At 37.9% G+C, this 12173-nt stretch overlaps 2 long non-coding RNA genes across 3 annotated transcripts in view; one reads left to right on the top strand and one right to left on the bottom strand.

Annotated features, from left to right (window-relative positions):
* The window catches only part of LOC139355759 (uncharacterized), a 139918-nt gene that overhangs the window by 11223 nt on the left and 116522 nt on the right, over positions 1-12173 (top strand). The gene's annotated exons all lie outside the window — the stretch shown is intronic.
* LOC139355760 (uncharacterized) overlaps positions 1-12173 on the bottom strand; it is a 28412-nt gene that overhangs the window by 14051 nt on the left and 2188 nt on the right. For both annotated transcript variants that reach the window (XR_011606780.1, XR_011606781.1), the window contains exon 3: positions 402-521. This is a non-coding gene — a long non-coding RNA (uncharacterized lncRNA). The remainder of the gene's footprint in view (positions 1-401; positions 522-12173) is intronic.

Raw genomic sequence — 12173 nt, 5'->3', positions numbered from 1 at the left:
AGAGCAGTCACAGGACCACTGATTGTTTTATACTACAAAGACAGTTTCAGTTTCCTTTTCTTTGTTTGTGCTACTCCTTCTGTCTATAAAGCCCTTCCCATGCTTCACTCCAATTTTTTTCAGTATTATCTATAATTCCTTCATATTCTCCCTCCTCTGTAAAGAATCTCTCCACCATTTCTTAAATTTCTATGCTCTTACAGCGTGATGTATGCATCTCTAATTTAGTTCTTATTTTATGACCCATAATGTGATTTGCTAATTGTGTAACTGTGTCCCCTTCCAAATTGTAAACTTGTGAGCTTGGATTATATCTTCTTTCCATTTCTAATATCGGCTAGAGAGATTCAAAACCCATTACCAAGTTAATTTGCGTATTTAGATTTCTCAAGACTACTCACCATGATCTAGGTGGGTTCTACTATCTCCTAAACTCAGGTCACTCCTCTCAAGACTTGTAGGGTCATGGATTATCTTCTCAGAAAGGGAAACAGTATCCCCCTTGAAGAAAGAACTGGGAACTAATTTTTGTATGAAAATAATATCAAGAAGATCTGGACTATTAAAAAATATTTCTCACCCTAATAAAATAGAATAAACTCTATGATTCCTTCAAGCCATTTTCCACATGTGTATACATTTTCACATCAATGAAACCATAGAATACACACAATATGAAAGTCTGCTTTTCTCAATTAATATAAGAAAATTTATGTTGTTTCTTAAATATCATTTACAGCTGTTAAATATCCTGTTGAGGATGCCACCTAATTTGATTAACCATTCTCCTGTCCTCAAATATTTACTTCCTCCTTCTTTTGGGGTTTTATAAAGAACAATATGGTAAACATCTGTGTGCATGTAAGTTCTTGCTTTCATTTGGATTATTACTTCAGGCTAGATTGATTTCTCAAATTAGTGGAATTAAGTAGGGTCAAATGATATAGCTTCTTTTTTCTTAGTTAAATTACCATTTTTTACTTTTTTTTCTAAATTTCAGGGTCATAGATACGGCTAGTAGGACATTTAGAAATTCTTCATTTATTAGATGAGGAAATTGAGAGTCTCAGAAAAAAACTGACTTGTTCAGTGTTGTACATTTGATGATACAATAGATTAGGATCGAGATTATATTACACAATAAAGTGGGACAAAGACCAATTTGAGCATATTAAACAACTTGTTTTGTTTTTGTTTTCTAAAAATCCATTCCAATCTCTTTAAAATATAGACACTGAATTAAGTAGGCACTAAAAGTATCTTGACTCTTGGCTGTTATTTTTATAGTAAGCATATTTTGGACGAAGAGGTAAGGTATATTTTGTACACTTTAGCAAATTAGGGCTGGACAACAGAAGAGAAGGACATACAAATATAAGAGAAGACAGAAATTATTAATTTTTTAATTTTCTAAGTGAAAAAGGAAGTAGAATATTTGAGTCATGTAGAAAATGATAGATGATATCCTATTTGGTATTATGGCATATTTTGTTAAAGCTAATTTTGGTCAAAATTTAGCAAATCACTTCTCATATACCTTTTGTATGTCTAGTGATAGAGGGGACCAAGAATCGTTGTTGTTGTTGTTTGTATGTAATGTCAGAGTGCCATGTACTTCTTTTCATTTATTTATTTATTTTTGAGATGGAGTCTTGCACCGTCACCCAGACTGGAGAGCAGTGGCGCGATCTTGGCTCACTGCAAACTCCGCCTCCCAGGTTCACGCCATTCTCCTACCTCAGCCTCCCGAGTGGCTGGGACTACAGGCACCCGCCACCACGCCCAGCTAATTTTTTGTATTTTTAGTAGAGATGGGGTTTCACCATGTTAGCCAGGATGGTCTCGATCTCCTGACCTATGATCTGCCTGCCTCGGCCTCCCAAAGTGCTGGGATTACAGACGTGAGCCACTGCGCCCAGCTCCAGAGTGCCATGTACTTCTTGATATGCAACAGTGAAATCAGAGTCAAACTATATGCCATATTTTATCACTTATATGTATACATAATCTTTATAAAATGAACTACAGATAGAGAATGGACAGATACATACATACCGGCTTTATGATAAAGTTGTGACTTTTGACCAGAAAATCTCTGGATAAATATCTGTATCATAAAAAGAAATTAAATCAGAAGACTGGGTCAGGTATTCTCTTGGCGGATTGGATAGTTGTGATTGGGAAAACTTGGAAAAAAAGAAGACATTGTGAATCATTGAAAACAAAATGAGAAAGACTATATAACTTTGCAGGAGATAATAATCATAAGCATCCATTCATATGTTCAGTCATGAAAGTATATACTAATTAAATGTATCAATTTATAGCCTTCTAAGTGCAATGTTCTGTGCTAACTCTATAGAAGCATGTTAGGAGATATGTTGAACTGATGCTCAGAGACTTGTTCTAGATTACCTAGTTTAAAGTAAGAATTAAAGCAGCTACTGTGATGTAGAAAAAATGCAACAAAATCTATTTGGATCTCCTTGTTCTGAGAGACCCTTCCTTACTCATTTTTCAAAACTTATTTCTTCAGAGCATTACATTCTAATTCTTGTGATCGAGTTGCTATTTTTGTTTGTTTTGTTTTGTTTTCACTTTGTTTTAGGATTGGGAACATATTATGGCCACTTATCTGTATACCAGGTGTCGTTAGAAAACATTAACCTACTACAACTTAGTATGGGATTATATGCCACTATAATCCCTATTGTCTGAATCTTACTACTTCACACACCCTACTCAAACTTCTATGAATAGGCAGGTGATAGCACAGAGAAGAGAAACGAACTAGGTGATTATACTTGATAAGTGAGCAATAAGATGCTCAAATTGATTAATGCACTAATAAGAAGTATATATCTGATTTAGAGCAGAGACTTCCTGTCAAATCCTCACTTCCTGCATCATCCATCAATGCTTTTTGTGAGCAATGGTTTCATACCCTAGACCTGCAGATAGGCAAGTGAAGATGGAGTAGTTATATATTAGCAAAGGAAAGTAACTGAGAAAAAATCAGCCAAGTCACAGAACAGGAAAGTAGGTTTGCTACTGCAGGAATCCTACAAACTTCAGGGAGAGAGAAAGACACAGAGGAGGGTGGGAGGGGGAGAGAGAGAGAGAGAGAATAACTAGGCTTAGAGATCAAGCAAGGAAAGGTTTTTGTTTTGTTTTGTTTTTATCAGTAGGCCTCTGTTAGGCAGCCCTCTTCAAGACAGAAAACCCAATTCAAAACTATGTAAGAAAAGAAAAATTTCTGGTTTATATACTGGCAAATTTCACCTAGGATTTTCTTCATGATGGCTAGATTGAGAGACTCGAATGATATTATTAGGATTCTGTTTCTCCTTTCCTATTTTGACTTGACTCAGTTGACTTCTTTTGAAGGCAGTCTCTCCCTTGTCCTGAGATATGGAGCAAAATGGTGAGAGGCATTTCCCTATCACAATGGACAACTGGCTGCCTCTATTCCAAAAGTTATTTAGAAATTTTTAGAATTTAAACTCATTAGCATGGCTTGGAACTTTCTCCTCCTTAACGCAATCTCTGTGACCAGAATAATGATGGTAATACTAAGAGTAAAGGGGAGAGACAGATCCTACTGATTATTAAAAATTATAGTCTGATGATGAATGGCAAATGAGTGTTGTAAGGAATAGAGATCAAGATGGCTGACTAGAGGCATTTCAAGCACATCTCATCCACTTAGAAGAGTCAAAATAGTGTGTAGACAATCACACTTTCAATACATTATCCAAGAGGGACAAAGAAATGCAACAGAAATGCAACAGGAAACACCCAAAAATGAGGATGGATAACAGGCAGCCTGCTTCGCCAAAAACAATGAGGAGTTGGGAGTGACTCTCCAATCTGGAGAAAGGGTGAGTGAGAGTCTTTCAGTGGTCCACATTCCCACTGGAGGATTGTGCAATCCAGGCTGTGGGAGAGCATCTTGGCTCTCCCTAATCCTAAATATAATTTAGGGAGCTGCTGGGAGACTATGAGAAGGAACCGCCCCAGGGAGGAAACATACCTTAGGTCTCACTCCCTTTATGAAACCTAAGCAGCTGTAGCAAGACACCATTTTCTGTTGTAACTTTTTAACAGACTGTGCGCTGTCCTGTGATCTAATAGTACTGGTCCTAGGCGTTAGGGAAACTTGGTCTACTGCTTACAGAACTGGGCACTAGGGCAGAGTGAACTTCTGCAGCCAGAACTGTGGTGTGGACAGCAGCCACCAGATGCTGGGAAGTGGGTCCCACCGCTGAGACTTGAGCAGGATCCAGTTGCCATGGAAGCTTGGTCTTGAGCTGGGCAGGGGCTCCTATGGCTGAAGGCTGAGTTGCAATCTAGGAATGGACTGGGGGGTCTGATGGGTAATCCAGGTCTGTTGCAACAGCCAGGACTGAGGAGCAAGCCCCATCAGGACCAGGACATGAGAGAGATTCACATATCCCACATACTGCTCTAGACTGTGGCCACTGGGGATGGCCCCATCTTCCCCTTGCCAGGACCTCAGTGTAGCAACTGTCAGCCGCACCTGAGCTTTCTGCCAAGTACCTGATGACTGTCCTTCCCTTGTCTGTTACCGCTGGTGCAGGCAATCACCATTGGGAGGTCTGAGCACCAGCCTGCCCAGTCTGGCTCCATCTGGCTTTGCTCCCACTTGGAGACAAAGCACAAAATCCAGGGTCCTGAGCATTCCACAAGTGAATCTGCCACCTGGGACAGCGAAGCACTTCTTCCAGAAGACTGAGATTGGGCCTAAACACCTTGCAGCTACCACCACAGTTGGCTCCTACCTGCGAGCGCCACCTGCTGGCGTGGAAATTGGCCCACACCTCCAGTAGTTGCCTAGTCCAACCACTGTCAACACAAGCACACAATGCTTGGAACCAGAAGAACATCTTACCACTGCTACTGCCATCACCTAGACCATATAGGCTGCCCAGGGACTAGAGAGCTCACTCATCCTCATATTCCACCACTACCACAATTGGCATCTGAGAAAGCCACCCAGAGACCCAAGAATCAACGTGCCTGAAATTGCCAACCCAGATGTCAGCATACACCACCCTGGGGCACAATGATAGGCATGTGTAGCCCACCACTAACAGTGAGGTCTAAAGATGTGCCAATCTGGCACTCCAGGCCCCAGCACAACTTCACTATAACCTCCACTAATAACTGTTCCTAATGCACCGAGGAAATCATACATCCACTAATACTGTTTATAGCCAAAGAAATCAGACTTCACCACCGCACACTCAAAGAAGTAAAGCCAAAGAGCACTACCCAGTCAATACCATGAATGCACCCTTAAGAAAAAGCCTCCCCCAACAAAAATAAATGTTAAAATAGGAAGAAGTGACTATTACACCAGATGCACAAATATCAATGTAAAGACACAGGAAACATGAAAAGCAAGGAAATATAACACCCCCAAAGTAACAGTAATTCTCTAGCAATAGATCTTAACCAAAAGAAAATTCTTGAAATCCCAGATGAAGAATTCAAAATATTGATTTAAAAGAAGCTCAGTGAGACACAAGAGAAATCTTAAAACCAAAGAATTCAGAAAACAATTCAGGATATGAATGAGAGACTTACCAATGAGATCTAGAAAACAACAGAAACTCTGGAACTAAATAATGCATTGATGGAAATACAAGATACATTAAAAAGCTTCCACAATAGACTAGATCAAGTGGAAGAAATAATTTTAGAAGTTGAAGACAGGTTTTTTGAAATAACCTAGTTACATGACAATAAAGAAAAATGAATAAAAAGAATGAACAGAGACTTTGAGGCATCTGAAACAGCATAGAATGACTGAATTTATGAAGTATCAGTGTCCTAACCTGAATAAAGATAAAAAGTGTAGAAAAGCAATTTAATAAATGATAGATAAAACCTTACCAAGTCTAGAAAGAGATTTAGATATCCAGGTACTGTGCAAAAAGGACTTTGCCACAGCACTTTAAAATTAGACTGTCTAAAGTTAAAATGAAAGAGTTAATTCTAAAAACAGCAAAAGAAAAGCAGCTAGTATCTACAAAGGAAACTCCATCCTTCTCAGCAGAAACCTTGTAGGCCAGAAGAAAATGGGATGATATATTAAACATACTGAAAGAAAATACCGGCAGTAAGGAATATGACATCCAGTGAGGCTAACCTTCGTAAGTGAAGAAGAAATAAAGTCCCAAATAAGCAAATGCTGAGGAAATTAGTTACCACTAGTGCATCTCTAAAAAAATGCTCAAGGTAGTCCTAAGCTTGGAATCAAAAGGACATTTACCATCATGTAAACACATGAAAGTATAAAACTCACTGGTAAAACAATCACACAAAGGAAAAGAAAGGAATCAAATGGCACCACTATAGAATATGAAACCACAATTACAAACTGTAAGAGAAAAAAATAATTTATAAGACAAATAGAAAATGATTAACAGTATGAAAGGAACAAAACCTCACATAGTAATAATAGCCTTGAACATAAATGGATCAAATGCTCCACTGAAAACATATAAATTGGCTGAACAAAATAAAAAATGATTCAACTGTATGCTGCTTACAAAACACATCTTACCTGTAGAGACCCTTTTAGACTGAAAGTAAAGGGGTGAAAAAGTATATTTCATGCAAATGGAGACCAAAAGTAAGCAGGACAAGCTTATATCAGATAAAACAGACTTTAGGTTAAAAAAAAGACAAAGAGGGTCGTTATATAGTGATAACAAGATCAATTCCGCTAAAGGCTATAATAATTCTAAATATATATGCATCCAACACTGAAGCACACAGATTCATAAAGCAAATATTACTAGAACTGAAGAGAGATATCAATACAAAATTGTATTTCAACACCCCATTTATAGCATGAGACAGTTCATCTAGACAGAAAATTAGCAAAGAAACATTGGTTTAAAACTGGACTTTAGACAAAATAGATCAAACATAGACCATCCTAACCAAAAACTGCATAATATACGTTATTTTCATCAGCACATGGAACATTTTCTAAGACCATGTCTTAAGCCACAAAATAAGTCTCAACAAATGTAAAAAATCAAAACCATATCAAGTATCTTCTCAGATCACAACATGAAAACTCTAAGAATCAATACCCAGAGGAACATTGGAAACTACAGAAATACATGGAAAGTAAACATACTCCTGGATGACTATTGGGCCAACAAAGAAATTTAGATGAAAAAAAATTTTTTTTAATTGGAAACAAACAGAAATGGAAACACAACAAAACAAAAGTTCTGGGATACAGCAAAAACAGTGCTAAGAAGGAAGTTTATAACATTAAATGCCTACCTCAAAAATGTAGAAAGATTAAAAACTAACCATCTATATACCTATGTAACAAACCAGCACATTCTGCACATGTATCCCAGAACTTAAAGGCCGGGCGCAGTGGCTCACGCCTGTAATCCCAGCACTTTGGGAGGCCGAGGTGGGCGGATCACAAGGTCAGGAGATCGAGACCATCCTGGCGAACACAGTGAAACCCCGTCTCTACTAAAAATACAAAAAAATTAGCCAGGCATGGTGGTGGGTTCCTGTAGTCCCAGCTTCTCGGGAGGCTGAGGCAGGAGAATGGCATGAACCCGGGAGGCGACGGAGCTTGCAGTAAGCAGAGATCGCGCCACTGCACTCCAGCCTGAGAGAGCGAGACTCTGTCTCTAAATAAATAAATAAATAAAAATTAAAAACTAACCATCTAACAATGCACCTCAAGGAACAAACCAAACCCAAAATTAGCAGAAGTGAAATAATGATCAGAGCAGAACTAGATAGTGGCAACAGCAACAAAAACAGTACAAGAGATCAACAAAAAGAAAAGTTGGTTCTTCAAAAAATAAGCAAAATAGATAAACTGCTAGCTAAACTAACCAAGTAAAGAGGAGAGCAGATCAAAGTAAACAAAATCAGAAATGAAAAAGGAGATGTTACAACTCCTACCACAGAAACACAAGATTTTGTGAACAACTCTATGCTCATAAACTAGAAAACCTAGAGGATAAATTCTTAGAAGCATACTGCCTCCCAAGATTGAATCAGGAAGAAATAGAAAACCTGTACAGATCAATAATGAGTAGAGAGATTTAATCAGTAATAATAAACCTCTCAACAAAGAAAATCTCAGGACCAGATGGATTTACAGTCAAATTCTACCAAATGTGCAAAGAAAAAGTAATACCAGTCCTCCTAAAACTGTTCCAGAATGTCCAGGAGGAGGGAATTTTTCCTAACTCATATGCTATGATGCTAGTATCACTCTGATACCTAACCCAGACAGGAACACAAGAAGTAAAGAAACTATTTTTATCTCTGATGACCATAGATGTAAAAATCCTCAACAAAATAGCAATCCTCTCAACAGCACATCAAAAAAACATATATAATATGGTCAATGAGGTTTTATACCAGGGAAGCAAGGATGGTTTAACACATATAGGTCAATAAATGTGATACTTCACATAAACAGAATCAAGGATAATAATCATATGATCATATCAATAGACTCAAAAAGAATTTGATAAAATTCAACATCTCCTCATGATAAAAACCCTTAGCAAACTAGGCATAGAAGAAACATATGTCAAAATAATAAAGGTAGTGTAAAACAACCCCATCACTAACATCATACTGAATGGGGAAAAGTTGAATGCATTTTCTCTATGGACTGAAAAAAAGACAAAGGTGGTCATTTTCACCACTCCTATTCATCATAGTATTAAAAGTCCTAGCCAGAGCAATCACGTAAGAGAAAGAAATACATGGCATCCAAATTGTAAAAGGGAAGTCAAATTATTCCTCTTTGTTGATATGATCTTATATCTAGAAAAACATAAAGTCTTCACCAAATAACTCTTTGGTTTGCAAAATGAATTCAGTAAAATTGCAGAATACAAAATCAATGTACAAAAATCAGTAGTATGTATATACACCAGTAACAACCTAGCTAGAAAGAAATCAAGAAGGCAATCACATTTATATTTCCAAAAAATACCTAGGAATAAACAACCATGAAAGTGATAGATCTCTACAAAAAAAAAAAAACAAAAAACCTATAAAAATGATTAAAGAGATTATATATGACACACACAAAAAATGGAAAGACATCCTTTGCTCATGGATTGGAAATAACGTTAAAATGACCATACCAGGCCAGGCACGGTGGCTCACACCTGTAATCCCAGCACTTTGGGAGGCTGAGGCCGGCAGATCACCTGAGGTCAGGAGTTTAAGACCAACCTGGTCAACATGGTGAAACCCCCTATCTACTAAAAATACAAAAATTAGCCGGGCCTGGTGGCAGGCTCCTGTAATCCCAGCTACTCGGGAGGCTGAGGCAGGAGAATTGCTTGAACCTGGTAGGCAGAGGTTGCAGTGAGCCAAGATCACATCGCTGCATTCCAGCCTGGGTGACAGAGTGAGACTTGGTCTCCAAAAGTAAAGAAATAACCATACTGCCCTACAGATTAAATGCAATCCCTATCAAAATACCAATGTCATTTTTCAAAGAATTAGAAAAAAAATTCTGAAATTCATATGGAACCAAAAAAGAGCTTGATCAGCCACAGCAATCCTGAACAAAAAGAACATAGCTGGAGGCCTCACATTACTTGACTTTAAATTAAAAGGCTAAAGTAACCAAAAAAGCATGGTCCTGTTATAAACATAGACATATAGATCAATGGAACACAATAGAAAACTCAGAAATCAAGCCACATGTTTATAGCCAACTGATCTTTGACAAAGCTGATAATAACATATTGGGGAAAGGAAACCTACTTCAATAAATTATGCTGGGAAATTTGAATAGCTATATGCAGATGAATGAAACTAGACCTCTATCTCTCACTATATGCAAAAATCAACTCAAGATGAATTAAAGACTTAAATGTAAAACCCGAAACTATATATATGAGAAGAAAACCTAGGGAAAAGCCTTGTAGACAATGGGCTAGGCAAAGCATTGATGACTAAGACCTCAAATGCACAGGCAACAGAAAAAAAAAAAAATAGTCAAATGGGACTACATTAACCAAAAATCTTCTGCACCACAAAAGAAATAATTAACAGAGTAAGGAGACAACTTGCTGAATAGGAGAAAATATTTGCAAACTATTCGTCTAACAGGGAACTAATATCAGAATATAAAAGAACTTAATTCAACAACAGCAACAGCAAATCATGATAATCCCATTAAAAAGAGGGCAAAGGACATGAATAGACTTTTTCCAAAAGAAGACCTGCAAATGGCCAACAGGCATATGAAAAATGCTCAGCATCCCTAATCATCAGAGAAATGTAAGTCAAAACCACAATGGAATATCATCTTACCCCCATCAAAATGTCTGTTACCACAAAGAAAAAAAATAACAGATGTTGATGAAAATGTAGAGAAAAGAAAACCCTTATACACTGTTGGTGGACGTGTAAATTAGTACAGCTCCCCTGAAAAACCATATGGAGATTCCTCAAAGAACTAAAAATAGAAGTACTATTCATTCTAGTAATCCCACTACTGGGTATCTACCCAAAGGAAAAGAAATCAATGCATCAAAATAATACCTACACTCACATGTTTATCACAACGCTCTTCACAATAGCAACGATATGGAATCAACCTAAGTGTTCATCAACAGATGAATGGATGTATAAAATGTGGCATATCCGTGGAATATTATTTGGTCATAAAAAAGAATAAAATCTTGTCTTTTTCAACAACTTGGATGGAAATTGAGGTTATTAAATGAAACAAGCCAGACACAGAAAGACAAATATTGCATGTTCTCACTCATAAGTGAGTGATAAAATATGTTCACATTTGTGCAGAGAATTGAATGACAGACAATGGAGACTTTAAAGGGTGAGGGGGCAGAAGGAGGGAGGATGATGAGAAATTAGTGAGTACTATGTACATTACTTGGTGATGGATTCCCTAAAAGCCTTGACTGCCATGAAAATGTACACATGGTCAGGCGCCATGGCTCACACCTGTAATCCCAGCACTTTGGGTGGCTAAGGCAGGTGATCACAAGGTCAAGAGATGGAGACCATCCTGGCCAACATGGTGAAACCCCGTCTCTACTAAAATTACAAAAATTAGCTGGGCGTGGTGGTGTGCACCTGTAATCCCAGCTGCTCGGGAGGCTGAGGTAGGAGAATCGCTTGAACCAGGAGGCAGAGGTTGCAGTGAGCCGAGATCACACCACTGCACTCCAGCCTGGTGACAGAGAAAGACTCTGTCTCAAAAAAAAAAAAAAAAAAACAAAACAAAAACAAAAAATCTATGCATGTAGCAAAATTGCACATGTACCTCATAAATTTGTATGAATAAAAAATTCTTCCCTAACTCCCAATTGTTCCATACCTTTTTGTTTTGTTTTGTTTTGTTTTGTTTTGTTTTGTTTTGAGATGGAGTTTCGCTCTGTGGCCCAGGCTGGAGTACAGTGGTGCGATCTCAACTCATTACAACCTCCACCTCCCAGGTTCAGGAAATTATACTGCCTCAGCCTCCCAAATAGCTGGGACTACAGGAAACTGCCACCATGCCCAGCTAATTTTTTGTATTTTTAGTAGAAATGGGGTTTCACCATGTTGGTCAGGCTGGTCTTGAGCTCCTGATCTCAAGGGATCTGCCTGCCCCGGCCTCCCAAAGTGCTGGGATTACAGGCATGAGCCACCACGCCTGGCTTCCATTCCTTTTTATAAGTCTATATCACACTATATTTGGAATTAAATTGGGTAAGAAAGTAGGGCATGTGTCTCTGCTACTAGACTCTGAATCCCTTAAGTCCCTCACACAAGACATGACACAATAAAATTTAAAAATATTTATAGTATATTTTAAGAAAAGAATCAGGGTATGTAGGCCATGAGTATTTCTTTTGAGTTATTAGAGATCATTCTCAGAATAATCTAATAACATTTATTTCATATATATATATAAATGTATATATAATATATGATAACTGTGTCAAAGAGTAGTCAGGTCTTACTCTTTTGCCCAGGCTGGAGTGCAGTGACCCAGTCATGGCACACTGCAGCCTGGACCTCAAAGGCTCAGGCAATCCTCCCACCTTAGGCTGTGAGTGGCTTGGACTGCAAGTGTGTGCCACCATACCAAGCTAATTTTTTTTATTTTT

The sequence above is a fragment of the Macaca nemestrina genome, chromosome 8, assembly GCF_043159975.1.
Source record: "Macaca nemestrina isolate mMacNem1 chromosome 8, mMacNem.hap1, whole genome shotgun sequence".
Lineage (NCBI taxonomy): Eukaryota > Metazoa > Chordata > Mammalia > Primates > Cercopithecidae > Macaca > Macaca nemestrina.
Note: the sequence above shows the minus strand (reverse complement) of the source record. Positions and strands in the feature narration are given on the sequence as shown.